Below are 25,255 nucleotides of genomic sequence, written 5' to 3'. Positions count from 1 at the left end.
AGAGCTCGACGTGAAAATTTCTGACAAGCGTCACACCGCTTTACCAAGTCTTCGGCATCAGAATGAGCTGTCAACCAGTAGAACCCGTGTCGGAAAGCCTTAGCAACCAAGGACTTTGAGCTGGCATGGTGACCGCAATCCCCTTCATGGATTTCCCGTAGAATATCTTGTCCTTCTTCAGGAGAAACACAACGTTGGAATACGCCTGAAACGCTAGAACGGTGCAACTCACCATTGTGAACAACCATAGACTTGGACCGCCGGACTATATGCCTGGCGAAAAGTTCGTCTTCTGGTAATTCGCCCCGGTTCAGATACGCCAAACATGGAACCGTCCAATCCGGAGTGGCATGCAAAACGGCTATCAACTGGGCCTCCGGATCAGGAGCAGCTAAATCCTCCTCTGTAGGCAACTTTACAGATGGGTTATGCAAGATATCTAGAAAGGTATTAGGTGGTACCGGCTTACGCTGAGATCCCAGCCGGCTTAGAGCATCTGCTGCTTCATTCTTGCGTCGGTCGATGTGCTCCACCTGATAACCCTTAAAGTGACCTGCCACAATATCCACCTCGCGCCTATAAGCCGCCATGAGCGGGTCCTTAGAATCCCAAGTACCAGAAACTTGCTGAGCCACCAGATCAGAATCTCCAAAGCATCGAACCCGGCTTAAGTTCATTTCCTTAGCTACACGAAGGCCGTGGAGCAAGGCCTCGTACTCCGCTGCATTGTTAGTACAAGGAAACATTAAGCGGAGAACATAACAAATCTTATCTCCTCGAGGGGAAGTGAGGACAACTCCAGCCCCCGAGCCTTCCAGCTGCCTGGATCCATCAAAGTGAATGGTCCAGTATGTATTATCCGGTTTGTCTTCTGGTGCCTGTAACTCGGTCCAATCATTGATGAAGTCCACAAGCGCCTGAGATTTGATGGTTGTTTGGGGTGTATACTTCAAACCATGGGGACCAAGCTCGATCTCCCACTTCGGAACCCGGCCAGTTGCCTCTCTATTCTGGATTATATCGCCCAAGGGAGCAGAACTAACTACTGTAATAGGATGGCCTTGAAAATATTGCTTGAGTTTCCTACTTGCCATAAAAACTCCATACACTAGCTTCTGCCAATGCGGATATCTTTGCTTTGATTCGATCAGTACTTCACTGATATAATAAACTGGTCGTTGAACCGGATATTCTTTTCTGGCCTCCTTACGCTCAACCACAATCGGCACACTGACCGCTCGGGCATTGGCAGCCACGTACAACAATAAAGGTTCATTATCAACTGGAGCAGCGAGGACTGGCGGTTCAGCTAGCTGCCGCTTCAATTCCTTGAATGCCGCATTGGCGGCATCACTCCAGACGAATTTATCTGTTTTCTTCAACATCTGATACAGGGGAATCGCCTTCTCTCCCAAACGGCTGATAAATCGGCTGAGGGCTGCAATCCGGCCCGCCAGACGCTGAACATCATTGATACGCGCTGGCTTAGCCAAGGATGTGATTGCTTTGATCTTTTCCGGATTTGCCTCAATACCTCTGTTAGACATAAGAAAACCTAAGAGTTTGCCTGCTGGAACACCAAAAACGCATTTGTCCAGGTTGAGCATCATTTTATAAACCCGAAGATTGTCGAACGTTTCCTTGAGATCATTTATCAGGGTTTGCTACTTCCTGTACTTCACCACAATATCATCCACATAAGCATGAACATTATGCCCGATCTTCTTGTGAAGACAATTTTGCACAGAACGCTGGTAGGTTGCTTGGGCACTCTTGAGCCCAAAGGCAATAGAAACATAGCAGAAGGCTCCAAAGGGGGTGATGAAGGTTGTCTTCTCCTGGTCCTTAACTGCCATTTTAATCTGATGATAACCGGAATAAGCATCCAGGAAACACAGGCGCTCACAACCCGCAGTTGCATCAATGATCTGATCAATACGCGGGAGAGCAAAAGGATCTGCCGGGCAAGCTTTATTCAAATTAGTGTAGTCCACACACATACGCCAAGTGCCATTTTTCTTAAGAACAAGCACCGGATTAGCCAACCATTCGGGATGAAACACTTCGACAATAAACCCAGCTGCCAGTAGCCGGGCTACCTCTTTGCCGATGGCCTTGCGTCTTTCTTCGTTAAAATGGCGAAGGTACTGCTTGACCGGTTTAAACTTAGGATCAATATTTAGAGTGTGCTCAGCGAGTTCCCTCGGTACACCTGGCATATCAGAACGTTTCCATGCAGAGATGTCCCAGTTCTCACGGATGAACTCGATGAGCGCACTTTCCTATTTCGGATCCAGATTTGCACTGATACTCAACTGCTTGGATGAATCGCCAGGGACGAAGTCAACGAGTTTAGTCTCATTAGCCGGTTTGAACGTCAGGGCCGGGTCATGCTCAGTCGTAGGTTTCTTCAGAGGGGTCATGTCCGCCGGATCAACATTGTCTTTATAGAATTTCAGCTCCTCTATTGCACAAACCGATTCAGCATAGGCCGCTTCACCTTCCTCGCAATCCAAGGCAATCTTTCGACTCCCATGTACTGTGATCGTCCCCTTATAACCCGGCATTTTGAGCTGTAGATAAACATAACAGGGTCTCGCCATGAACTTCGCGTAAGCCGGCCGTCCAAATAGCGCGTGATATGGACTCTGGATTTTCACCACCTCAAAGGTCAACGTCTCAGACCTAGAATCAAGCTCATCTCCAAACATGACTTCCAAAGCGAACTTTCCCACAGGGTATGCCGATTTACCTGGTACTACACCATGAAAAATAGTGTTTGACGGTTTAAGACTCTTATCTGTCAATCCCATGCGACGGAAAGTCTCATAGTACAGGATGTTGATACTGCTCCCTCCATCCATCAGAACCTTGGTAAACTTATAGCCCCCCACCTGAGGGGCTACCACCAAAGCTAGTTGACCCGGATTGTCAACCCGGGGCGGGTGATCCTCTCTGCTCCATACAATGGGTTGCTTCGACCATCGTAGATAATGTGGTACGGCCGGTTCAACAGTATTGACTGCCGTCTTGTGAAGTTTCTGATCCCGCTTGCACAGGCTAGTAGTGAACACATGATATTGTCCGCTGTTCAACTATTTGGGGTGACTCTGGTAAACTGACTGTTGCTGATTCCCTTGGTTATTCTGCTGGTTATTACCATGGTTGTTCTGATGGCCCTGGTTGTTCTGAAATCCAGAGCTTGAACCGCCGCCCCCATGGAAACTTGGGCCTGAATCACCTGGTGGATCCTAATCATACCGGTATAAATCGGAATTTTTGAACTCCCTCATTATGTGGCAATCCTTCCAAAGATGTGTGGAAGGGGCCTCCTTGGTTCCATGCTTCAGGCAGGGCTGGTTTAACAAATGCTCTAGATTCATCCCTACACCGCGCTGGGGCGGTTTACCTTTGCGACGCTGCAAATTTGTGTTAGCCACCAAATCTGAATTATCCTCTTTATGCTTACTGTTATTCCCATGGCCCCCTTGGTTGCGGTGCTACCCTTTTGCACCGCCGTTCTTCTTTCCCTTCTCCGGTTTGTCCTCCTCTAAATCCGGATCCTTGGTATTATCTGAATCGGCATACTTAACTAAAGCGGCCATGAGTGTTGACATGTCGTTGCAATGACGTTTGAGCCTTCCCAACTTCTGTTTCAACGGCTTGAAACGGCAATTGCCCTCTAACATTAATAATGCGGTGTCTGCATTAATACGATCTGATGAATGCAAAATCGTCGAGACCCGTTTAACCCAATGGGTCGTGGACTCCCCTTCCTCTTGGACACAAGCGGCCAGATCTACAATTGACATCGGCTGCTTGCACGTATCCTTGAAGTTCTCGATAAACCGGCGCTTTAATTCGGCCCATGAATCAATAGAGTCGGTTGGTAAGCTCTTCAACCAAGTGCGAGTTGTTCCTTCCAGCATCATGGTGAAATATTTAGCACATACCGCCTCATCCACATCTAACATCTCCATTGCCATCTCATAGCTCTCCACCCACACCTCTGGCTGCAAATCAGCGGTGTAATTTGGTACCTTACGAGGTCCCTTGAAATCCTTGGGCAATCGCACATTACGCAATGCGGGAGTTAAACATGGTACCCCTAGGGAACTGAACATTACCCCTGGTTCCACGGAGGCAGCGGGGTGAACCGGAGTATGTTGTCGTGCTTCGTGTCGAGCTGTCAACTCGGCCTCCCGTCGTGCGCGGCCGTGGTCCACAACATCTTGCGCATTAGCACCTCCCCCGGACGGGTTGTTCCCCCGTGGCGAATCTCGGTGGCGCGCACTATTGGACACGTCCGATTCGTCTTCCACGTGTCTGCTATAACTCCGGATTGGACGGGGAGTGGAATGAATCCTCTCACGGCTGTGTGAATACGCTTGCTGTTGATTCAGTGCTGTCTAAAGGAGATCCCTAGCCCGACGCGCTTCCACTGCAACTGGTGATTCGCCATCGGTTGGGAGAGCCGCCAGGCGCGAAGCGGCGGCCACAATATTATCCAACGGGTTGGAATAATGCCCGGGCGGCGTTGATGATACAACGTTGTTCTGGCGAGGCAGGTCTGTTGCGCGTGGCTGAACCGGCGCTCCTGCTTCCGGTGCCCCCGCCCGGTTTGGCGCGGATTGGTTACCAGCTCCTGCATCTGGCGTGTTGAAATGATTCTGTGGCTCATAAACCGACGAGAGACGTGATCGGTACCTTCTTATCATGACCTCTTTTGAAGCATTCTGATCCAGTCTAATCCGATAAGCATGTGGTTCCAACTCGGCCCGCTCTGTGGCAATCCTGGCGTTCTCTGCTGCCAGGTCCGCTTTAGCCTGGGCTATCTGATCTTTCACCTTTAGAATCTCCGCATCGTGCTGATCCCTGGCTGCTGCGTCTACCTCCACAGACATCAGTGCCGCTAGAGCATCAAACAAATCAGACAAGACTTGGGCCGGAGGCAGCGCCGAGCTTCCTGCCCCTACTGGCGTGGCCATCGTTGAACCGGAGAGCATTGCTGCGGCGGTAGATGAATGAGGCGCTGGTTGTGTGCCGGCCATGAAGACGGCGGCCCGGTTTCGCAGACCGGGGGAATCCGGAATAATATTGCCCTCGGATCCTCCCTCAATCCGGCCGTCCTGCAACTGGTAAAGCGATTCAGTTTCTCCAGAAGACTCGTCACCGCTGCGGACTATGGTTTCTCCGTCGGAGACTGGTTCCTCCTTGTACCCCGAACCATGGACGACACCTACGAAAACATGCCTTGCCTCAGGCTGAACCGGTGAAGAACTTGCACGCCGAGCCGTTTCGATGATGTCGGTGCAGGTGCCCGGCTCGGGGGCCGGTTCACCGATCTTGCCGATGAAGACGTGAATCCCACCAAAGGGGACCCGGTACCCGTATTCGATTGAATCGGCCTCGGGACCCCATCCTGCATTGTCGATGTAGAGCTTTCCATGGCGACTTTTCGTCATCCGGCCCACGGCGTAACCCTTGAGTCCATTGAAGCTACCCTTCAAGAACTCCAAACCACCATGCGATAGCCCCACGGTGGGCGCCAACTGTCATGGAATTGTCACGACAGATGTCCTCAGGAAAGGACTTAGTCGTGGAGCCATCGCTACGGGTTAGCTTGAAGGGGTTAAACCGGACAAGGGGACACGAGAATTTTATACTAGTTCGGCCCCTTCGATGAAGGTAAAAGCCTACGTCTAGTTATGATTGGTATTGCTAGGGTTTCGAAGGCCAGGGAGCGAATCCGCTTTGTCTGGCTCTCGAGCTGTTGTTCTCTGTCCCTAAACCGCCGCCGGGTCACCCCTTTATATCCTCAGGAGGACCCCGGCCGGTCTACAGAGTCCCGAGGCTGGCTCATACAAGTGTCCGCCTCGGTCTCTTCTTTCCTATCTTACAATGCAAGTTTATACAATCATGGCGGTTTACTATCATGGGCCCTAAATCGCCTGCGGGCTCTGGGCCTCTAAGCCTCATCCGTAAAGCGCCATCTTCTGGGTTCCCTTGGGCTTCAGTATAGGTAAAGGTGAACCGGCCCCTCCTAGACGGTTTACCCTTAGTGGTTATATCCTCAACAAACGGAGTCCAAATGCCACAAAACTTTACGGAGATTTTTTTGGACCAGAATGAAGATGTTGGGCCCTGGTTGCACCAGGGGGGAGTCCCGAAGAGGGGACAACCCACCAGGGCGCGCCAGGAGGCCCAGGCGCGCCCTGGTGGGTTGTGCCCATCTCGGGTGCCCCCCGGACCGCCTCTTTGCTCTATAAATACCCCAATATTCCCAAAACCCTAGGGGAGTCGACGAAATATTCATCCAGCCACCGCAGAGTCCAGAACCACCAGATCCAATCTAGACACCATCATGGAGGGGTTCACCACTTCCATTGGTGCCTCTCTGATGATGCGTGAGTAGTTCCTTGTAGACCTTCGGGTCCATAGTTAGTAGCTAGATGGCTTCATCTCTCTCTCTCTCTCTCTCTCTCTCTCTCTCTCTCTCTCTCTCTCTCTCTCTTTATTCTCAATACAATGGTCTCTTGGAGATCCATATGATGTATCTCTTTTGCGGTGTGTTTGTTGGGATCGATGAACTTTGAGTTTATGATCAGATCTATCTTTTTATATCCATGAAGGTATTTGAGTTTCTTTGATCTCTTTTATGCATGATATCTTATAGCCTCGTATTTCTTCTCCGATATTTGGATTTTGTTTGGCCAACTTGATCTATTTATCTTGCAATGGGAAGAGGTGCCCGGTAGTGGGTTCGATCTTACGGTGCTTGATCCCAGTAACAGAAAGGGAACCGACACGTATGTATCGTTGCTACTAAGGATAAAAAGATGGGATCTATATCTACCGCCATAGATAAACGGATCTCGTCTACATCATGTCATCGTTCTTATTGCATTACTCCGTTTTTCCATGAACTTAATACACTAGATGCATGCTGGATAGCGGTCGATGTGTGGAGTAATAGTAGTAGATGCGGGCAGGAGTCGGTCTACTAATCTTGGACGTGATGCCTATGTAATGATCATTGCCTGGATATCGTCATAATTATTTGAGGTTCTATCAATTGTCCAACAGTAATTTGTTCACCCGCCGTTTGCTCTTTTTCTCGTGAGAAGCCACTAGTAAAACCTACGGCCCCGGGGTCTTCTTTCTCATATATTTGCCTTTGTGATCTACTTTTCTCTTGCTTTTATTTTCAGATCTATTAAACCAAAAATACAAAAGTACATTGCTGCAATTTATTTTATTTGGCATTCGATCTATCAATATTTACAACTTTCTCCTGTCCACTTGTCATTTCTAGCGCCATTACCCGAAAGGGATTGACAACCCCTTAACACGTCGGGTTGCGAGGATTTGTTATCCGTGTGCATGGTCTGTTTACATTATGTTGCTTGGTTCTCCTACTGGTTCGATAACCTAGGTTTCATATATGAGGGAAATACCTACCGCCGCTGTGCTGCATCATCCCTTCCTCTTTGGGGAAAAAACCGACGTAGCTTCAAGCAAAATAACCAAGCTTCGAATATGATCTAACATCTCATTCAGGAGCTCCTTGTCACCATCACCCAAAGTTGAACTGTAGATTGGGTTAAGCTGAAGCCTGCTCGAGGTCAATCCTGATGTGGCCTCGGGTTTATCTTCAGTCAAACTGGACGTCTGATCCGTGGGGGTGGTACTCGGCTCCGTGCTCAAAGCTGGATCCAAGGTGTGGTCTACTCCATGGTCCTGACTCAAGATTAATTCTGAGATCTGGAACGAGGTGTTGGTATGGTCCTCGGCCAGGTCCGACACCCAGCCCAAGAACGTGAATCCGTCACGAGAATCTGCATAATCCATGTTGTTGAATTTGACGATCTGACCTGGAGTGAAGTTATCGATCTGGACGAGGCGGCGTGCCGAAACCGCATGAGGCGTGATACTGCAGACGACAAAAATTTGCCCCAGTAGAAAAGGCATGCCACAATTGACGCCATCATTGATCCAGAGGCGAGCCATCGAGCCACTTCGATCATGCAGAGGGACCTGTATGGGCCACCAATGTCGGAGCTAAATCCGATGAATCTCGAGTAGGGAGCCCAAGCTGGTGATCTTGGCTCAATGGTAACATGACAAAGTGGAGACATGGTGTTTACCCAGGTTTAGGCCCTCTTGAAGAGGTAAATTGCTACGCCCTGTTTGTATTGTATTGATTATCGATGAGGTACAAAGAACACGATGATCTACCTCGAGATCGTATGTGAATGAAACTTGCCCTACGGTCTAAAACCCCTTGGCTTATATAGATATCAGGGGTACCTAGGGTTATATGTAGGTCAGTTACATCAAGGGATAAACATGCCGACGATTGCATCGTGTCTTGGAGTATGCACCAAGTCTTCGGAAGATTCGATCTTGATACGCCGTGGGGGCAACCAAGCATGGCCCACTGGTCGGTTCTCTAGGGGCCCTCATCCCATGCTTGGAGGGTCGACGTGGTTAAACCCCCTAATCCATCGCGCCTAACCAACCTCTAATCACATGGTTGGTTGGATGTTGCCGATGATGCTTCAACACTTGAGGTTATCTTGTCCACTCCACTTTCTATCTTCTCACATGTTTGCTTGTAAAATTGTAAGAAGGGACTCTTCTCATCCTTCTCATTTGCATTAGAGGGTTGCTTGCGATTCCTGCTTGTTTTTGGTTTCTCCAAAGATGACAAATTTATTTCAGCACTATCATCAAGTTTCTCCAAAGAACCTACATTACCATCACTTGATTCATGAGAGGATATATCTCCAGCACAAGAAGCACTAGCCCCAGTGACATGTACATTTTGAAATATGACACGTAAAACTTCAATGTGCTTCCGTTCCTGTTTTTTGAACTTCAAATGATTGCAGTTCTTTTTTGTCCTCTCTTGGCATCTCTGAAATAATAATAAGAGTGCAAGTGAGACACTACAAAGAAATAAAGCATGATAATTGAAAAAGGAAATGCAAACTCTTACCACAAGATGTTCATCCCACAATTCTTTCGAGCAATCAACCATTCTCTTTGCATCATTCCATCCAAGTGTAGTTGCTTCATTTGTCAGCTACATGAATCAAACATACTCATTTTTGTTGCATCCCATTTATTTTTGAATTTATCCTTCGGATACTTCTTTCATGTTCTTGCTTCCCATTTCTCCAAAACATTATTCCAACCCTTCTTACTTAAATAACCAGAGGGTATATTCCCATTTTCAACTTCTCATAATATTTCAATGAGTTTCTTCAAATGGGCATCATCCCACAATGCCTTCTCAGTCATATATACTTCAATCAAGCAAAATAATGACATGGTAATATATCAATATATATGGTCCAACAGATGATTGCACAGCGGTATATCAATGTATATGGTCCAACAAGCAATTACACAGCAATTTGCAGCAAGCAATCATCCAATATATAGCAAAATGTAGCAACTATTCATCAATAAACCAGCTTCCGACCCAAAATAAGTGTCGCTGATTTAGTACAAAATTTGTACTACTAATTTAGTACCCCCTCAGTCCCAAAACAAGTGTCGAATAACTTTGTACTAAATCAGCGACACTTATTCTGGGACAGAGGGAGTACTAAATTTGCGACACTTATTTTGGGACGGAGGGAGTAATAACCAAAATGGAACCTATGATAATGGCGTTTTCATCTCATCTTGTTACAAGACGAACTCGTAATGGTACATGAACCAAAAATCCAAACACATTGAACTATAATCCACTCGCAAAACAAATAACTATATAAAATATAAAAGTATATCACTTAGGTTATGTAGCACGGGTGTGCTAACTTAACCCAGTTCGTTCTGTGAGATTTTATAGGGGGAACCAAAACAACCGGCCAGAAAAATATATACATGGCATATATATATAGTCTACGCATGCCCCACTGTTTGCGCGCGACAATGAGCTACTTGGGTCGGCGCCTTCTTTCTATCACTCTGATTTCATCTGTATCTTTTGTTTGGTATGTCGATGGCTTCCTTTGGAGCTGCAGGCGGCCTGCAGGAACATGCTGTTTTTCATTTGTCCGAGGAACCCGTCAAATATTAACCAGAATAACCTCACTTCATATAGTTTTCAAAATCCATCTCCTCATGAGCCTTAAGGCCTACAGATCCAGCAGCAAGCTAACCTGAAAAGTCTGCAAGATATCTTCCAGTTCTGTGGTGATCTCAGAGAAAACGGGTCGCGTATGGGGTTTTCACCCCAACACCGTTGAATCAATTTAGACAATCTCGGATGCACGCTCGAGGGAATCACCAAGCGAAGTCCCTGACAAACAAGGAACAGCGCTCACCTCTCATACTTGCACGTCCATTATCGACAGCTGATGCCCAATACCAAAACTGTAATTCAACTTCATTTCCCTCGAATGCCATACCTGCCTTACTGATAGTGCCGCTTGCAATGGTGTCAGGTTTTCATATGGTACCTGTACAGCAGGACCAAGCAAGGTTATTACCTTTAATCAAAGTACTGATGTTCGATGAACACCGAACACCGAACACCAACATTTTACCTTTGAAGTGACCAACTCCCATAGAACAATAGCAAAGCTGAAGACATCTGCCTTGTGATCATAAGACTTATGGTTTATCACCTGGCATGACAAGAAATTCTAATAAGTACATCACGTAGGCACAATGCCTCGGTTCCATAGAACCTGTCTTCTGAGCTCTGACGAAAGTGAAAGCTGAGATAGTACACACAAAGATGCATTTCTTCATAAACTTGCTGTGAAGATGTGGATGACTAATAAATAGCAAAGGAAAACAGGACAGGCTATTCGTTATCAGGTTATAGCACATAGTTTCAGCACGAGGTTCAGGGATTTAGTCTTGGTATATGTGTGTTGCAGCAACAAAAGAGTGGTCGAGCAAATATAGGATATTGGATATTTTCTAGGAAGGGGAAAGGATGCTAAAGGACAATGAACAAACTGATAACACACCTCAGGTGCCATCCATCTATAGGTGCAATTTTCAGAAGTCATGTCTCCCTCTTGCGAGACACCAAAATCTGCAATCTTCACGACCTATTTTAAAAGAACCACAACCAATTATCATTTTATAATCTTGACCTGAAAAGTACATGCTTTATAACAGTATGCACACTTGACCCTAAAAGAACAATATGCATACTTGACCATCACCAAGTAATAAATTGGCAGACTTCAAATCTCTATGGATGATGTTATTCTGGTGCAAATAATCCATCCCTTTCGAGATGCCAATAGCAATCCTAAGAACCAGATTGGGCAACAAAGCCGCCCGGGTTATTCAAGCCGGTGGCTCAAGGATCCAAAGTTCACCATCCGGATTATTAAAACCGGTGATCTAAGGATCAACAAGGACAAGGCGGCACAAGCGGTGGATGTCTGGGACGCGTGATGCGGAGGGCGACGCGTCTGGGACGCGCGAGGCGAAGGGAGACGCAGCGAGCGCCGTGGCGGAGGTGGCCGGCTGGACGGTGGTGCGGCCTGCCGCGGGGCGGCCGCGGAGGGGCGCGCTGCCAGAGGGGCGGCCCCCTGCTCCGTCCTTCTCCGGCAGCCGGTTCTGGGCGCTAGAGGGGTTTGACTCCGACATCGACGCCGACGAGGTAGGTTCTCAGGTGAGTTTAGGTAGTTCCGGTGGTTCGCCGAGGCCCAAGGATGGGTGCTCGGTGGGCGATTTCATCGCCCGTGCGGAGGAGCTTGGGGGCTCCTTCGTGGCTGGTCGGCGGCGTGCTTTTGCTCCCGGAGGGAAGGGAGGCCGCCGCCTGGCGGCGCGGATCTGGTGCCCGCCAAAGGGGGTGGATGCGGGCCCAGAAGGCCGCTCGTGCGCCATTCCGGTGGCGGTCCGCTGAGATCTGGTGCTGGCGGAGCCCCCTCGGGCCCTTCCGTGCCTGCCGGAGCCGGCCGGGGCTGGCGACGGCGGCGGCGGGGCTGGCCGGGCAGGGGCTGCACGGAACCTGGCTAGGGTTTCCGGGGCACCGACGGCTGGGCCTGTTCCGGTGTTGGGCCAAAGTGACTGGCCCAGCCTGCCAGGGGGTGGGCTGGGGGACCCTGCGTTGGGCCAGCAGGCTTCAGCGCCTGCGGGGCCGGTGGGCTCAATGTCGCTCTCCACCGTGACTGGGCCAGGAGGGGGGCAGGGGCTACCCACCGAGTCGGGGCTAGTCCAATCAGGCCAAGTGGCCGGTTGCGAGCCTGCGCCTCGGCCCGGGCCCAGCGTGACGGAGAAGCCGAGGCCGTCTCCTCCTATTAATAGGTGGATGTGGGTTCCGAAAGGAACCCTAGATCTATCGCTAGGGTTTCCTGCCTCTCCCACGCAGGTGCGGCGCTTCGGACATCTCGCGCGCCGTCTGCTCCGATCCGCCCCTCCTCCTTCCCTTTCGTGCTCATACGACACTGCGGTGCGGATGGGGTCCCGCCGGAGTGACAAGCCCCCCATGTCACCCCCGATCCCGGCGGCGGAGCGACAGCGTGAAAAGGATCTGCGGGCGAAGGCGCTCGCCAAGGTGCCAGCGTCTCCAGCGGAGGATGGGGGCTGGGGGCCGCCGCCTCCATGGTGGATCGCTGAGCAGGAGCGGAAGAAGGACGAGGAGCGAGAGCGAAAGAAGAGGAAGAAGGAGGAGTATCGGCGGCGGGGACTCGAGCAGAAGAAGGAGCTCAAGCGGAAGGAGTCCCAGCTCCCTCTGGGCGGCGAGCGGGCCGGGGTTCCGCAGGCCAAGAAGCCGAAGCATAAAGGGGACGGCTCGGCGCCGCTGCAGTTGGCGGCTGGCCCCGAGGCTTCTAAGGGATCGGCGGACGCCCCGATCCCCGTGGAAGAGGCCGACGGGCCGGAGTGTTTCAAGTGCGGCAGGGTGGGGCACTACCAGAACATGTGCTCCTTCAAGCCCCTGTGTGTCGTCTGCCACGGGGAAGGACATGCGTCTGCCTACTGCCCCACGAGGGGGAGGCCCCTGGCGCTGCAGATCATGGGCAACGCGATTCCGGGCGAAGGCTTCTTCTGCCTCCCTTTCGTGGACACGGAGGGGGAGGAGGTCCGTGCCCCTCTCGTCTCGGATACGGCGATCATTTCGGCGGCGCCGGGCAAGCTCTCCATCCCCATCCTGGAGGCGGAACTCCCTCACCTCTTCGAAGGGGAGTGGGACTGGCAAGTCTCGGCCGTCGGAGCTGACCAGTTCTCGGTCGTCTTCCCCGACAAGGCCATGTTAAGGATGGCAACCCGCAGCGGCAAGCTCTACTTCTCCCTCCACGACATCATGGCGGACATCAAGGAGGCGCGCCCAGAGGAGCCCACGGCCGAGCTCATGCCAGACACCTGGGTCAAGCTGTGGGGCGTGCCACCCAAGCACCGCCATGTGGACCGCCTCATGGCCGCCACTGTGATGATTGGACGCCCGATGGAGGTGGATCTGGCGTCGCTGTCCGGCCTGGGTCCGGTGCGGATGCGTTTCGCGTGTCGTGCCCCGGATAAGCTCAAGGGATACGTGCAGATCTGGTTCAACAGCGAGGGATACACCTTCCGCCTTGAGGCAGAGGCGGGCGCTCAGCAGGGCGCGGCTCCAACCCCCCCTCCCCCTCCGCCGTCTGACCTCGACAAGGGCCAGGAAGACAAGGACAAGGACAAGGACAAGGACCAGGACATGAGCACGGGGGACGACTCCATCGACACGGCTACTTGGGACAAACTGGGCCTCAAGGACAAGGATGGGCAGGCTGCGCCTCCGGCGGCGGGCGCGGCGCAGGATCAGGAGATGTGCCAAGTGGTGGTGGGCAGCAACGAGACGGGTTTCAACCAGTACGGATCCAACATGACCATGAGCCTCGACATCGACAAGGGCGTCTCGGCGTCCTGCGACTCGGAGGGCCGCTCGACGCTGGTCTCCCCGGTGGTTGCGCTGGTGGACGCGTCAGGGGCTGTGGCAAGCCCTCCCAAGGTGGTGACCGGCAGTGGTAGCGGTGTGTTGAAGCTTCAGAAGAAGATGGCAGGCCGCAAACCACCTGCGGTGGCGCCAGCGGGCACCCCCGAGGTCCGTGTGAGCGTGTCGGTCCAGAGGCCGGTGGTGATGGCTCTGGCCTCCCCAGGGGGGCGGGCAGGGGACACCCCAACGGTCATCTCCCCCCCACCTCCGGACGCTCTTCGGGTGGCGGTGGCCAAGGTGGCTCCCATCCCCACGGCCAGGCGGTCCAAGGCGGTGGCGTCCCCGGCGACTCAAGAGAGGACGAGCTCCCGTCCGAAGGGCGCCAAGGGCAACATGCCGTCCCTCCAGCGGGCCCAGCTCCTCCAGGCGCAGAAGAACCTCGAAATCAAAGGTAACCCCATGCCCCGCTTTACGATTTTTGAAGATTATCCAGATGAGTGCTTGAGGGGTATCTTAGCGGATAGTGGCGTCGCGATGGCTGATGAGGGGGAAGCGCAAGAGGTGCTGTCTCTCATTCGTGCGAAGGAAATCGCGCAGGCTGCGCTTGCTAAGGCAGCGCAGGCCCGCGCTGCGCCGGTAGCAAAGGAAGCAGGGGCTCCTCTGGTGCCAGGTGTGCGGCCCGAACAGGAGGACCAAGTAGCAGGGGCTGCACCGTCCTCCCCCAACCGTCGTCCTGCCAAGACACGGCGCGTGGCCAAAGCGGTTACCGCTCGCGGTATCCGTCTACGAAACCGCATCATCTAATGCGTTTCATCTTCTGGAATATCCGAGGCTTCGGCCACGCTGGGAGGCGGACCCAGTTACGAGAGTTCATTAGGAACGAGGAAATCGACGTGGTCGGATTGCAAGAGACTATCAAGGCCGATTTCAACCACTGGGACTTGCTTGCGGTTGACCCGTTGGAGCGTTTCGTCTGGCACTGGGTGCCTGCGGTAGGACACTCGGGGGGTTTGCTGCTAGGAGTTAACCTAGTCTGCCTTGAAGTGGTGGCTTGGGATGCCGGCCGCTTCTTCCTGTCGGCCCACGTGCGGCACCGCGCCACTCTTCAGGAGTGGGTGGTGATTGCTGTGTATGGCCCGGCCAATCACTCGCTCTCGCTGGAGTTCTTGGAAGAGCTTCAGACAAAGGTGAGGGCTGTTGGCGTGAGCAACCTTCCTCTGTTGGTGGGGGGTGATTTCAACTTGATCCGCTCGGGAGCGGACAAGAACAACGGTATTATTAACTGGTCAAGGGTGGCCATGTTTAATAATGCTATTGCTTCCATGGCCCTTAGGGAAGTGGCCCGCGTGGGGGCTCGATATACCTGGACTAACAAATAGCTTACGCCGGTGCGTTCGGTCTTGGACAGGGTTTTTATGTCCTCGGAGTGGGAGGTGCTGTTCCCCCTGTGCTCTCTACACGCAGAAACTAGGATCGGGTCGGACCACGTCCCCCTCATCCTTTCCTCGGGGGAGGAAAGGCTTAAACGTAGCCCGCGTTTCTTCTTCGAAACAGCATGGCTGGAGTCTCCGGATTTCGAGCAAACCTTCCTTTCGAAGTGGGCGAATTGCGTTGCTCGCATCGGGCGCGTATGCGGCCCCATGGAGTTCTAGATTGCCGCAGGGGCGGGTATGCGAGCGGCTCTCAAAGGGTGGGGAGCTAATCAGGGTTGGGCGGATAAGCGGTTAAGGGTGCGCCTGACTGAGGAGCTAGCCCAGCTAGACGCAGCGGCAGATCTGCACATCTTTTCCGCGCAGGACTGGGCCCAGCGCTACGCGCTTGAGGCCCAAGTCGAATCCCTCCTCAGGGCCGAGGAAGAGTACTGGCGTAGGCGCGGTGGAATAAAGTGGACGCTCAAGGGCGACGCGAACACAAAATACTTCCACGCATACGCAAATGGCCGACGCCGTAAGTGCGCTATCCTTCGTCTTCAATCGGAGCAGGGGCTCCTACTGCGGCAACAGGATATCATCCGGCACATCTACGAGTTCTACATCCAACTCATGGGTTCCAGGGAGGAACCCAGGGCTCGCCTGAGGGAGGATGTGTGGGAACCTGCGTTGCGGGTCACGGACGAGGAAAACGAGAACCTGAGCTTAGCCTTCCTCCCGGAGGAGATTGACAAGGCGACGCTGGGTATGAAATCGGACACTGCGCCGGGGCCGGATGGGTGGCCGGTGGCGATGTTCAAGCGGTTTTGGCAAGTGCTCAAAAACCCCATTTTTGACGTGTGCAATGGTTTTATGCGCGGTACGGTAGACATTTCCCGCCTGAACTTTGGGGTTCTCTCTTTGATCCCCAAGGTCCGGGGTGCGGATCACATTAGACTTTTTCGACCTATTGCTTTAATTAACGTCCAGTTTAAAATTTGTGCTAAGGCTTGTTCTACTCGCATGTCCCCGATAGCCCACCGCATTATTAGTAGAACCCAGTCCGCGTTCATTCGGGGCCGAAACATCTTGGAGGGGCCGCTGGTCCTTCAAGAAATTATCCACTCCCTTAAGCGTGCTCGACAGCCAGCGATTATCCTCAAACTCGATTTTGAGAAGGCGTACGACCGCGTGAACTGGGAGTTCCTCCGACAGGTACTCCTGGACCGAGGTTTCTCGTCGGTTTGGGTTCACCGCATGATGCAGTTGGTCTCGGGAGGCCAAACGGCGATCGCGGTGAACGGAGAAGTAGGGAACTTCTTCCGCAACAAGCGCGGGCTGCGTCAAGGGGACCCAGCGTCGCCGTTGCTTTTTAACTTCGTGGCGGACGCTTTAGGCGCCATGCTAGACAGGGCTCGTCTAGCCGGCCACATTAGGGGTGTCGTGGACAACCTAATCCCGGGAGGAGTGTCTCACTTGCAATACGCGGATGACACCCTTCTTCTTTTCGAGCCCGACACACATAGTATCGCTTCGGTCAAAGCCATACTGTTGTGCTTCGAACTCATGTCGGGACTAAAAATTAACTTCCACAAAAGTGAGGTGGTGTCCATAGGGATGGATGCGACAGAAAGTCAACGGGTCGCCAACCTGCTTAACTGCAAACTAGGCCAGTTCCCGTTTACTTACCTCGGGCTCCCAATAGCGGCAAAGAAGTGTACAATCGCTGACTGGGAGCCCCTCTCCTCCAAGGTGGCGAATAGGGTTTGCCCGTGGAGGGGCCGTTTTATGTCTTCAGGGGCAAGACTAATCCTTACCAACACCAGCCTCTCATCTTTGCCCATGTTTGCCATGGGTCTGTTCTTGCTGGCGGACGGGGTACACTCTAAGTTTGACACACCGCGGTCCCGTTTCTTTTGGGAAGGAGCGGGACCGAAACGAAAATATCACATGGTTAAATGGCAAGCCGTGTGTCGTCCCAAAACCCAGGGGGGTCTCGGGATCATCAACTCCAAGTTGATGAACATCGCACTAATGTGCAAGTGGATCTGGAAAATGACTCAGGGGGAGACTGGCCTCTGGATCGACCTCCTCCGGGCAAAATATTTCCCGCAAGGAGATTTTTTTGACGCGGCTCCCAGTGGGTCTCCTTTCTGGAATTCCATTCAATCCCTTAAACCCCTCTTTGCCAGGGGCGCAAAGTTTGCGGTTAACAACGGACGCTCTACGCGTCTCTGGCTTGATCACTGGATTGGCCAGCGCCCATTATGGGCGGAGTTTCGACAACTATACTCCTTAGCGGTCGAACCCGAACAACGGGTTGCCTTGGCTCTTAACACCTCCCCCCCTGTATTAACTTCAGACGTGAGCTAATCGGGCCGGAGTTGGCAGACTGGGACCGCCTTCTGACGCTACTTGCGGACGCCCGACTGTCGGAATCCGCGGACCTGATCTCGTGGAGACTTGCGAGCTCCGGCAAATTCTCTGTCAAATCCATGTACAGAGAGCTATGCCACGGTCAGATCCCGGCGGCGGCCACGGGGCTTTGGAAGGCAAAGATCCCGCTCAAAATTAAGGTCTTCCTTTGGCAACTTTGTCAAGATCGCCTTCCTACCTCTATTAACCTCGCTAAACGCAACGGCCCCGCCTCCGGCCCCTGTGCGCTATGTGGGGTCCCGGAAGACGCTGACCACACCTTCTTCCTTTGCTCCCTGGTTCGTTTCGCTTGGAGCGCGGTCCGGGAGGCCGCGGGAGTGGATTGGGATCCACGCTCCCGACCTGAGCTCGTATCTTCCTTATCTGGGTTTCAAGGCGCGTCTCGTAGGATCATGTGGACTTGTGCGGCAGCTATGCTATGGGCTATTTGGAATACCCGTAACAAGTATACTATTGAGGGGGTGTTTCCCTCGCATCCCGCTGACGTTATCTTCAAATGCATCGTTTTCTTGCAGCAATGGGCATCGCTGGGAAGACAACAGGACTCTGATCTCCACCGCCAAGCTATCTGTCGTCTCCACGCCATCTACTCTGAGGCTCGAGCTCCGTCGCCTGCTCAACTGGGTGCCGCATAGGGATGGGCAACCCCCCTTTTTGGTCTTAGTACCTTCCGAGCCTGCGTGCTCGTTGCTTTTGGGCCGTTCTCCGCCTTGTAACGCAACTGTGCGCTCATTTAGCGGCCTATCCTCTTATCAGTCGTGTTAGCTTATGTTGTTTCGGTCGGTGGTTGTGCTACTCTGCCTAAGTTTGGGGGCTTTATTAATTTAAAGCCGGACGTCTCTGACGTCTATGTTCTAAAAAAAAAATCCTAAGAACCAACGAAAGCTTCAAGGTATTCTTTTGCTTGTGAAGGAAGTCATACAGATTACCTCCAGCCATGTACTCTGAAGCAATCACACACAATAAAAAGAGCAAAATATCAGTTAACAGAAAATTACAAACTGCTTCATAATAACTAAATAAATGAACTCTTGACAGATTTCTTTTTAAGTGGGAACCAGAGGCCTCCGATTTTCACTATCGGAAACATGAGAAGTAAAAGTTTGTACAAACAAACAGATAATAAAACATAAGCAGCTGACCAGTGCAGGGATCCGCCCCAACAGCGATCTACATACACACACAAGACGAAAACGTAGAATGAATGCAGAGAATGAGAGTGAACAAATTGTAAGCAAGCTTCAGGTAGTGAGCATGGTTTTCAATTTCAGTTTCAGAAGAATTTCAGCACCAACCGAAATCACTGAAATTCAATGAATTTCAGTGATTTCAGTTTCCATTTCAGCCAAATGACCGAAATATTCACTTGAATTCAATTAATAATTTGAAAAAATTTAAAAATATTTTGAAAAATATTGGAATTGTTGTGCTATACTGAAATTGCTGAAATATTTTGGCCGAAACGTAATATTTCAGTGTCTGCTGAAATTACTGAAATTCAGTGAATTTCACCGAAATCTCACTGAAAGTGAAAACCATGGTAGTGAGTATGTCCAGCGGCACATCTTCTTTATGCTCATATATAAATGGTGTAGAATTTTCCTATTAAATTCCAAAATGCAACTTTATGTAATTATGGAGGCAAATATTAATATCTCATACATGAAATAGTAGCTACCAAATGATAGGCATGATAGGCTGACTGAAGGATGGGCAGAGACCTGTCGATCTGATAGAAACAGAGCAACAGGATTCCTCTAATCAGACATATCTTGCGTTCTTGTCGATGATCACATGGTTGGTTGGATGTTACCGCGTGGATGATCACATACTATGATCCAGCATGGTGCAAGGTTTTGGTTACCGGTCGAAATTTCAAGATTTCCCATAGTTACCGCGTATTTCCGTGCCCCTCGGTAAATCGTCATACCAAGTAAAAAATACCATTTTTTTGAATTTAAACACTCCATTTACTGTAAAGTACGTATAATCTAATAAATGCCATGAGAGTTGGTTCTGACGTGTTGGTAACAACCTAAAAAGCACAGACACGCCAGGAATCGCCAAACTGCCGTCCTGATACGGCGGGATACGGGGATACGGCGGGATACGGCGGGATACGCGAATTTTGGAGTATCCCCGAAATTCGAATTAAAAAAAAGAAAAAACAACTGGGATACGCCGGGATACGCGGGGACACGTTAGGGATACGGCCTGGCCCAAAAACACACCCCCGGCCCAGCCACGGCCCAATATGTAACCCTATTTTGCAGGGTCTCCATACGAGCTGCTCCCTGCCTCCCAGCTCGAACAGAAGGAGCCGCCACCTTCTGGATCGAAGTTCCCACCACCTGGACTCGCCGCCGCCGGCGCCGGCGACTCCTCCATCCAGCACCAGCAGCAGCAGTCTCTCTCTCCTCGCCTCCTCAGCTCCTCGCAGCTGTAGCCTGTAGGTAACCCAGCAGCTTCTCCATTCTTCAACCTCTTCCTCTTTTATTCTTCAGATTCAGATTTTGTTCCATTATTAAGGGATTAAGCTACTGGGCCTGGATGCTTGCTAGCTTGTTGTTGACTTGTTGTTGCTACCTCTCTGCTTGTGCTGCTGCTGTTTGTTATGCTGTTGCTGCTCGCTTGTGCTGCTTGGGCTGATGCTGCTGCTGCTAGCCTGCTAGTGCTACTGCCTATTTCTGAATTTAACAGCTTGTGTTGCTGCACACTTGTTGATAGGTACTCCCTCCGTCCGGAAATACTTGTCGGGGAAATGGATGTATCTAGACGTATTTTAGTTCTAGATACATCTAATTTTATCTATTTGTGCGACAAGTATTTCCGGACGGAGGGAGTAGCAACTAGCAAGTGGCATGGCATCTGGGAGCGCCACAGCTGGTAGCCAATTTGTGTTTGATGTGTTTTGCAAGATGCAACTTGCAATGAGATGGGGGGATGAGGATCGATCAAGCACTTGATAAAAGAGACACCAAATGCGGCAGTACTCTAGTCTATTCTTTATTTTGATCTATTTCTCTTTAATTTTCTGTCTTAACTCTATATTACATGGCATATTTTTATTTTATTTTATATATACTTGCCGTATCCCCGAATGGTTGTTTTTGGAAAATGCCGTATCCCGTATCCCCGTCTTTCCGTCCCCGTGTCCGTGCTTTTTAGGTAGCAACCTAGTTCCTGTTTTGAGAGGTCTCTGGTTCAAATATTTGTTCATTCACTTATTTGAATTCAAAATTCAACTATAAAATTTGCTTGAAATATTCTCGGTATTACTCAGTAACCATGGTAACCACGTTTATCGGCCCCCCTCGGTAAAATTGCCTCATTCGGTAACCAAAACCTTGGCATGGTGTAGATATTCTTGTCTGACTTATCTGCTCTTCAAGTCCCTACCAAAATGCGTAGAAGACGGGAGTTATCCCCTGTCTTTCGAGCTCAGCTTTTTTTTTCTAAATCAAACTTATCAAATGTGTTATCAATAGCTATTTAAGCACGACCTCCAATTTTTAGTCACCAATGCTATTCATAGTGTAACTGTGCCAATGGATAACAGTACTTTCATGTGAGTCTGCAACAAGGATATTGATTGCTATCCATACTACAACAAGCAATATTAGTGTCTGACCTGTTACAATGAGATACTTTCGATGCTTTGTGCATGCCCCATAAAAGCGAATGACATTTTCATGATTAACACTCCTGGACATGTTTATATTGTGTTAGCATCTTCTGGAACTAAGTCGTTTATGTGTCACAGAAATAAAAAAAACATACCTTAAAATCATTATTTGTTGCAAAAACTCCACTTTTGAATCATCATTAGCATGTCCAGTTCTAAGGTACTTTATTGCAACATCCACACCAAGGTAAGTTCCTCGATATCTGCAAAATGAAAAAGGAACACTGGTTACTGAACTGTCCGGAAGTTTCCCCAAATCATAATACAGCTGATTTCACTATGTTTGTTGGCAGTGTCCCTTGTGAACCTATTTCATCTGTAAATATGCAAGAAAAAGGCATGCAGCCCACAGTAGCAGAGTAGCAGTTAAGTGGTGGCTGTCGTTCTAACTAATTAACCTCATGTTACTCTTTCCTGTATTTTCTAAGCAAGTGTTATGTAGTTCTTACAAGTCTCCAGAAGAGCCGGACGCAATCTTTTCTTCAATCTGCAACAGATCCCTGTCAAATTCAGATTCTCCAATCTTTTCTTGCAGCTCTGATATTCTCTCCGAGGCTGAACTTGTTAGATTAGATAATGAGGGCTGTGTACCACAAGGAAGTTAACGTTGTTAGCAAAAGGTTAGACACAACTTGCTCATTCTTGCAATGCTGACTGCATGCATTTACAGCACTGCATCTGCATACTTAGAAAAGTTGAATTACCAGCACCTATGTATAAGTGACCAGGCAGAAACCTAAGAATGTGAAGTATTCACGTACGTAATGTAACTAAAAAAGAAGAGAAATCATACATTACGTTTTGCTGTCTCCTTGAGCTGCTGCAGCAAACCATCTGTCTCCTGCATATAGCGTCAGGCAATATTTTACTCAAGGAAATATTTGAAAGCAACTATGTGCAATATAATCTACAGATGCTCCACTACTCCGTCTTACCACGTTATAAGCTAAATAACTATCTTCATGCAGTTTGGCATGCACTCCAAATTCATGGGCAAATGTCAAAATACAGCTCTAGGTTCTATGACCACGTTATAAGCTAAATAGCTATCAACTAAGATGGTGCCCAAGATTTTTTATTTCATAGACAATAACTAGGGGAAACACATAAACTGGTATTTTTCGCCAATTGGCACTGCTATGTAAACAGTTGTTATGTGTCTTCCAGGATCTTCTGGTGTAAGAATCCGAGTCCAAAGGACAGGTTATGCAGTTCCAGAGATGTGCCAGCAAACAAACTAGTAGTATAAAATAATTGAATACGCGTACGACTGTTTGTCACCATCTCGGTACAAACGACATGACGTAAAGCTGATGCAATTAATCGTAATGCTATCATAAGTAATCGGAACTGCACAAATACGTCCACTTTTTTTTTGGACAAGGGGCTCTTTATTATATAAAAGGTTTAAGATTACATCCGGCTTCTCTGCATAATTAGGATGCACACAGCCAAACGAAGTCCACACTGGCAAACATTATTAAAAAACGGCGAAATACGTCCACTTTTGAATTATCATTAAGATGTCGCACATGTATAGATGTGCTGCAGTATAAGTGTATAACCATGCTCTAAGTTTACCTCTGTTTCCCAGCCATCAACAACAAATATGCCCAAACACAATCCATCTGTTGTTGTGAACACATGTGCTTCACAAATGTTAAATCCAAGATCGCACACCAATGTAGCTAGCTACAAAACAATAACTCGAAATTTTATGGAAGTTGATACAAGTAGTATGACACGGCCCATGGACCGATGCTCCGATGTCTTTACCTGACAAAGGAGCTTTGGCTTGTCAACGGAAGAAAAAATAATTTCATGAAGAAGCTGAATTTCTGTATCCCTCCTGTGGAAATTTAAATGGCAACTAAGGATCAAAGTTCATTGCTCAGGCAGGTTTATGAAAAGGTAGCCCAAAATACGCCGCTTGCCAAACTACTGTGAAATACTAGTATTATAGGAAGTGAGCACAAAAGCGTGGAGAAAAGACAGGCCAAATAATTTGGAAGTCGTCCATGCCAAACTGCATGAAGATAGCCTGCGCACCACCACTCTCCTAGATAGTCTTATGGTTCAACTTGAATATATCATTCCAGATTGCAAATGAAAACATGCTATGCTAAAATCTTTATGTCAAGTTGTGAGAACCGCTGGCACTAGGCCACATGGTTGTTTTTTGAATAAAAATGAGCTGCAACGCAGGCTAACAGAAAAGTTGTCAGCATCTTTTGGGCAAGCCATCCAGGATTTACAAATCAGAATAAAAGCATGATTATATTTCAGGGAGACAAACATTTCAACTGAATTTCAACTTTTTGGAAAGAAGTCCAACTTTTTTGTGTGTGTGCCAAAATGATCAAACAACTTTCCTCTAAAACATGTGATCAAGTGTAAACCAGGCGTCGGAGAGTGGGTGGGTGGGGTTAACCTATACCTCAGATCGGAAGCCGGAGAGCCTCCACAGTTTTACCGTTTTCATTCGGAGCAGACTCAGCATCCTGCAGTTTGTCCTCATGAAGGTACTGCCCATGGAAACAGAGCACAATAATTAATACAGTAAGCGACACTGCAAACATCTTGTTCCAGACACACACGCACAGCGACAGTGTGTAGGGAAGATTCAGTTTAATGCATGGATGAATGGATTACCCGTAGGAATCGGGCGTGGAAGACGGGGCGGTTGTCGGGGTCGGCGCACTCGGCGAGGATCCGGCGGTGCAGCAGCACGTCCTCGGCCTTGTTCACGTCGAGGTCGACGTAGTAGCTGGCCGGGAGGCGCTCGTAGTGGTCCTCGAGGACGCGGTCGAAGAAGGGGTCGGAGAGCGCCTCCTGGTTGCCGGCGGCCCGCAGGCGGTCGTAGATCTCCCTACTCACGCCGGACAGCCGTGCCCCGTCACCGCCGCCGTGGCTAGAGGCGGCGGCGGTCCCGGGCGGCCAGCAGCTCTCCTGGGCGTCGCTGTCGGCCATCCGCCCGCGCGTGTGGGCCAACGCTGCGGCCATCCTGGCGCGCTTTATGGGAGTGGGAGTGGGAAGAGCGAGAGTATTTAACCAAAAACTATCACAATTGACGGAAACGTGACGAAAAACTATCACTTTACGTTTTTGTGCGAAAAACTACCAAATTTGGACTAAACCGTGGCAAAAAACTACCAACTCGTGAAATCGCTCGCTTCGCCCGCGCTAACCCCGAATCTGACCGGTTGGGCCCGCGAATTAGGCGCCACGTTGGCTAACGGTCGCCCGCCGCGCGTAGATGGCCGTTAACGGCCCGTCCGCTGTCGGAACGGCGCCTGTCGGTGCGGTGCGGGTCAAATCTGATCCGTTCCCCTCTCGATTCACTCTCTCCCTCCTCTCCCTCTCTCTGACCTAGGTGGCGGCCGCCATGTCCTCGTTGATTCCGGAGGGCGGCGGCGCTGGCGGCGGCGACGTTGGCGGCGGCGACGCTGGCGGCGGCGACGCTGGCGGCGAGACAAGTTTGGACGCTGCTGCCTCGCCCGCGGCTCCACCGATGGCCAGCGGCTCAGTCGATAATTGGTTGGGGAGCACCAGTTTCTCGATGCAGGCCGGCTCGCAGCAGCCGGAGGCACCGCTCTCCCAGTCATCGCCAATGGGTCGCAGGTATGCAAGTATCATCTGCTGGGCTTTTGGTTAGCTGCTTCAACATTGCAAATTAGTAAGATGTGTTTGTTTCTGTTAGTTGGACATGTGTAGTAAACTGGAGTCAGTAAACTGTATAGCTCAGTCAATTTCAATTCAATTCATGAGCACTTATTTGTGCAGTTTGGCTGACCAGAAGTGGGATATATGGTTTCATTTAGAAGGAAGAAACCCTGT

General features: G+C 50.2%; 1 pseudogene; it reads right to left on the bottom strand.

The window, feature by feature from the left end:
* Nucleotides 1–9,976: 9,976 nt before the first annotated feature.
* Nucleotides 9,977–24,388, bottom strand: LOC119358451 (annotated as a pseudogene).
* Between the last annotated feature and the right edge of the window lie 867 nt (nucleotides 24,389–25,255).

This window comes from Triticum dicoccoides, chromosome 2A (assembly GCF_002162155.2).
Source record: "Triticum dicoccoides isolate Atlit2015 ecotype Zavitan chromosome 2A, WEW_v2.0, whole genome shotgun sequence".
NCBI lineage: Eukaryota > Viridiplantae > Streptophyta > Magnoliopsida > Poales > Poaceae > Triticum > Triticum dicoccoides.
Note: the sequence above shows the minus strand (reverse complement) of the source record. Positions and strands in the feature narration are given on the sequence as shown.